This window comes from Octodon degus, unplaced genomic scaffold (assembly GCF_000260255.1).
Source record: "Octodon degus isolate 3935 unplaced genomic scaffold, OctDeg1.0 scaffold00279, whole genome shotgun sequence".
NCBI classification, from domain to species: Eukaryota; Metazoa; Chordata; class Mammalia; order Rodentia; family Octodontidae; genus Octodon; species Octodon degus.
In genome coordinates, this window is record NW_004524855.1 from 1,783,579 (window position 1) to 1,789,426 (window position 5,848).

The 5,848-nt window shown below is 38.9% G+C and overlaps 1 non-coding gene across 1 annotated transcript; it reads left to right on the plus strand.

Annotated features, from left to right (window-relative positions):
• The first annotated feature begins 5,271 nt into the window (after nt 1–5,271).
• Nucleotides 5,272–5,378, plus strand: LOC111814200. Its single transcript, XR_002819248.1, has one exon. It is a non-coding gene; the product is annotated as a U6 spliceosomal RNA (small nuclear RNA).
• The last annotated feature ends 470 nt before the right edge of the window (nt 5,379–5,848 follow it).

Sequence of the window (5,848 nt, forward strand, 5' to 3'; positions counted from 1 at the left end):
ACCCCACAGTGCAGGGCCAGGGCTCGTGTTCCACAGTGGAAAAGGTGATTGGAACAATTGGCTTTGCCGACTGGTGAGGCAAAGGCTGAGGAAAGCTTCACTGTTTCATGTTTTAGCACGGAAAATGCCAACGTGCAGAAAAGTATGAGGAATTTCATGATCTCACAGGGACCGGGAAACACGCATGCCAAGGGGCAATGTCATACGTACCTTAACATGTAAGGGAAAAGCTATTTTTTAAAAAAGCAATGCTATTATTATAGCTAATAAAGTTAGCAGAAGTTCCTTAATTGTATCTAATCCCTGATACGTATTCAAATCTCCTGGAAGCCTCAAATCTTAGGGTTTGTCAGTTTGGACCACAAAGCCTACTTATTGCATTTGAGTCTCGTATCTCTCAAGTTTTATTTCTCTGCAAATGGATTTTTTCTTTAAAAGTCACTATATGTGGCACAATTTATAATGGCTGAATTTTGGAGACAACCTCTATGTCCAGCAACAGATGGATGCACAAAGGGAAGCTCTTTTTGAGGTACCAGGGATTGAACTCAGGACCTTGTGTTTGCCAGGCAGGCGCTCATGCTGCTGAGCTATCTCCCTGGCCCCAAAAGGAATGTATTTATACACAATGAAGTATTAGTATCATAAATGAGGATGGACTGGAAGTATTTGTAGGCAGATAGATTCATCTCAATATCATAATGTTAGGTAAAATAAGTCACACAAGTTTAAATATTGCATAGCTTATTTTATATAAGAAATCTAAAATAAAAGAACGAAATAAGGGGTTGATCATAGGAGGTAAGGAGATCTTTTTCAAATAGGAAGGAAACAAGAGATGGAGGAGAAGGAAGAAAGGGAAAAGGGTGAAAAAAAAAAAGAGAAGGAAAGAAAAAAATGAAAATAGAGCTTGGATGAGAAGGGGCTCAGCAGCGGGAGGGAGGAGGGGGACCCGAGTGCAGGAAAGTGAAAGCGCGTTCAGATGCGCTGCGCACGCGCACAGATGTCCCAGCGCAGCAGCGGTCGTTGCGTAACGCAAAATGCACTACTAAAAATCCACAATTAAAAAAAGAAAAAAACGACTATATATTAACTGAAAAAACTCTGTTAGTTTTCATTATGTGTTTTATAAAACACCAAATTGCCTCTGTGTGGTGTCATTTAACACCGTGTGCTGTCTCTATCTCTGTATTTCTTGTAAACTATTGGTTATATACAAAAGCTCAAGTAGATTTAGAGTCATATTTTCTGGTCTACATGCCAGTTGGAACCGTCTGCTTCTCACTGCTCTGCACTGGGATGCGGACGCTCCCTGGCTGCCTGGGTTCTGAACACATTAACGTTGACCAGACATGCAGGTTTTATCCCAATCTGCCCATTGTACATTTCCTCTTAGTTGAATCCATTGATAATCTTTTCTTAGACTCATACCACTAGGGATTTCACACTGGTACTTAATCCATCAGTGCTTCTGAATTTATTGTCTGGTATTTTGTTTTCTGAAAAGTAACAGCTTTCTTGAGGAATTACACATTTTACAAAAATGTTTTGCCTAAGAAAGACAAAAGAGAAGACACTCGCCCTTCTTCTCTCCAACATCATGCTGGATTTCACACCAAGAAAATTAGATAACGAAAAGAAACGAAAAGCATCAAGATTTGTGAAGAAGCAAAATCTCCTTCATTCATGAGTAGCATGAGAGTGTGTATGTAAAATTCTGAAGAACCCTTGTGCGCAGCAAGATGGGAGAATGCCAGGTCAGTGTACAGAATCATTTCCATTTCTATATACCAAAAATGAAACAAAGAAAACAAATCTGTTTATTATAGCACCAAAATGTAAAATATTATAGAGCACATTTGAGAAGTATAAGACATTCACATTAAACGTACAAAGTGCTTTTGAGTGAAGCTGATGGACAGACACCCCACATTCACTGGTAAGACTGCTCAATATCTTAATATTGTCAAAATAGGAAAAGCAGTAGCATTTTCTACATCAGTAATGAACTTGATGAAAAAGAATTAAGCAAGTAATCCTAATCACATTAGCTACATCAAATAAAATATTTAGGAATACATTTTAAAAAGGAAGTGAAAAATCTTTTCAGAGAAAATTATAAAATACTGGTGAGAGGAATTATAGACAATACACACAAAAGGAAAGATATTTCATGTTCATGCATTGAAAGAATTGTTTAAATATACTACCCCAAATTATCTACAGATTCCATAAAATTCCCATCAAACTTCATTGTTAGCAGAAATACAAAAAAATCCTAAAATTCATAGGGAACCACAAAGGAATATTGGCAAAGCAATTGTGAGGAAATCAAAGTAAAACGTAAGAAAACAAAACAAACCAAAGAAGTTAGAGGCATCATGATGCCTGATTTCAAAACACATCATGACGTAACAGTAGCCCAAATAGTTTACCCAAATAAAAACAGAGACATGGCCCAATGGAACAGAATATAGAAGGCAAGACATTATTCTACATTCATAAAGCCAACAGATTTTTAAATTTATTTTTACTGTTTTTTTTTCAGATTTTTGATAGAGTCTAAGAATATACAGTAGGAAGAAAAGGACAGTCTCTTCAATAACAAGTGCTGGCACAAGTGGATATGTACATCCAAAAGAATGAAAGTGGATCCCTTCATCTTATTGTACAGAAATTCAGCTAATATAGATCAAAGGCCTAAATGTCGAACCTGAATCTATGAAATTATCCCAAGGAAACAGAGGGAAGTCATTTCAAGACACTGATGCAGGCGATTGTTTTCAGATTGAAAACAGGCACATGCAGTAAAAATAAATAGATAAATGCGCAAATGCAAGAAGCTTCTGCAAAGCAAAAGAAATCATCAGCAGAGTGAGGGAGCAGCCTTCGGAATGGCGGATTTCCAGACATTCATTTGACAAGGGATTAGTATCCAGAATATGTGAGGAACTAGAAAAGTTGAGCACCAAACAACATCCTGAATCATTCCATTAGAAATGGACTCAAAGCCTAAATGGACTCTGCTCAAGAGAAGACATAAAAATTGGCAATGATGAACAATATTCAATTTCACTAATCATCAATGGAATGGAGAATAAGCTACAATGAGATACCCGTTTTCTTTAGTTAGAATGGTGTTCTAACCTGTGCAATTGATTCTAATTTTGTAACTCTGTATGTTTCCACAGTAATTTTATTAACAAGGACTATTTGGTATAAGCTGACAACCTAAACTTCATCTTGTAACAAGCTTTGTAACTTCTGTTTTGTAAAACCTTGATTTGTTTTGTAAACCATCCCATGCCTTCCCTGAAGAATGTGACTCTTTAAAGAAAGTGTTTCTCAGCATTCCGAGAGAAGATAAGAAACGTTCCTCAACATTCTGCAAATGAGTTAAACTGTCCTTCCTATGGGAACAAACAGAACACCTGAAAATGGGTGAAACTGTCATCAGATGTCCTTCCGACTACAGGAACATAAACAACCCCTAAGCCAAATAAGGACATATTCCTGTAGGGTTTGCAAAATGTGACCTGTCTATGGGAACAAAGAGTTAACCCTCGGTCATGACTAACTCAAAATAAGCTTTGTGAAATCCCCCCTCCCCCCCGACTCTTGTGGTTGCTCCCTTTAAAAACTGTGCCTCACCTAGACCAAGCGCACACCTGCTTGGAGACAGAGCTGAGCTCAGCTAAATAAAGTGCTTTTAAGTTGAGTCCAGTTTTTGATTTTTGGGTTACAACAATGGTACCTGTCATTAAAAAAAGGGGGAAAAAGGTAGCAAATCCAAGGAGGATGCAGAGACAAGAGAGCTCTCCTGCACAATGGGATATTCACATGCAAAAGAGTTACGTGTGATCTCAGCCTCCTATTCCTATAAAATGTTAACTGAAATTATCAGAAACTTGAATGGATGAGTTAAAACTATAAAATATCTAGAATTAAATCAAAACCACAAATTTTAATAATATTAAATTGGGCAATGGTTTCTTATGAAACTGAAACCATAAATGACAAGAGAAAAAAAACAGGTAAATTTGACCTCATCAAAAATAAAAACTTTGCATCTGCTATGGTTTATCAGATTTTTTTTTTTTTTTTTTTTTGTAGAACCGGGGATTGAACTCAGGCCCATGTGCTTGCCAGGCAAGAGCATATTCTACTGAGCCATCTCCCCGGCACCTTTGTTATGCTTTAGATATAGTGTGGCCCCACAAAGTCCCATGTGTTTAGAGGTGGAGATTTTGGGAGGTTGTTCATGGGGTGCTATGCTCATGGGATTGTATACCTCTCAGTGAGTCCATTCAAGAAATCGTAGCTAATTGTTGTGTTAGGAGGAGGGGGCTGGTTGGAAAAGTGTCTCTGAATGTCTTAGTCACTTCCCTCATCACTGAGACATAGTACCCAACATGCCCACCTCAGTGGATAAGTTTATTTTGGTTCTCAGTTTGAATCCATTGCTGGCAGGCCCTGAAATACAAATGGCGTGGTAGAAGGGCCTGCTAGGAAGGAAAGTTGCTCCCACTGTGCTTGGTAGCCAGGGAACAGAGAGAGGGGGAAAGCTGGGGAGGGATACCAGCCCTCCTGGGTTGCGCTCAGCGTCCCTCCCCTCTGGGCTCCAACTCCTAAGGCAAGTCAGTTGCATCGGACCATAACCCAGTCCCTCTCTAAAAGCCCCGGCTCTGAACATGGGAGACTTTTGGGAGACACTCTAGGTCCAGGTCTGACATGAGGACATGACTTTGGGGTGCTTATACCCCTCCCCGGATCCTCCTTTCTCTGTCTACATCTTGGCTGCTATGAGGTGAGGTGAGCAATTTTCCTCCATCATGCCCTTCCACCCATCCTTTATAGCCTTTGAGTCTGCTGAAACCCACATGGACTGAAACCCACAAACCATGTGCCAAGTTAAACCTCTCCTCTTTGAAGTTGTGGGTGTTGAATATTGTTTCCCAGAGATGGAAAGGCTAATATGGAGAATTGGTAGCAGAGAAATGGGGTCATTTGTGTGCCCTGACCTGACCATGTGGTTTAGAAGCCTTTGGAACTGTCTTTTGGAATGAGTTGAGCAAACTCATTGCGGGAGTGAGACATGTAAGTCCCAGAATTCTATAATTAAAGCTTGATGGGTAACTCTGGTTGGAGCTCAGAAGACCAAGATGTCAACAGAAATGGGACAGTAAAGACCAGGCTGAGAAAGTTTCCGTTTCAGTTGGGAGCAAAGACTTCATTGGAAACATATATTACATCTGGTAAAGAACTATTCTAGTGCTCGCTTCGGCAGCACATATACTAAAATTGGAACGATACAGAGAAGATTAGCATGGCCCCTGCGCAAGGATGACATGCAAATTCGTGAAGCATTCCATATTTTTTTGCAGATGACATGAGGTTTCACATAAAAGAGCTAAAATGATCCACTAAAAGACAAAGAATTAATAACCAAATTTAGCAATAAATGAGGATAAAAATCAGCACACAAAAGTTAATAGCATTTCCATACTCCAATTATGAACTCACCAGAAAAGAAATTAAGATATATCATTGACAATATCATCAGGCAGCTGGGCCTGGTGGCCACCACAATCCCAGCACTCGGGAGGTGGAAGCAGGAGGGGGCAGTTAATTTCTTTTGATGTGCAAAAGCTTTTTAATAAAATGACATCTCAGTTATTGATTTTTACAATATTTTCTATGTGATTGTGGTTTTTTTCATGCAGTTGTTCCCTAAGCCTATGTCTTCCCTGTGTCTTCAAGAATTTTATATATTGTATCTTCTAACAGTTTTAATTTTAGTGTTTAATATTTTGATTTTAATACATTTCAATTTTATTTGAATACATGG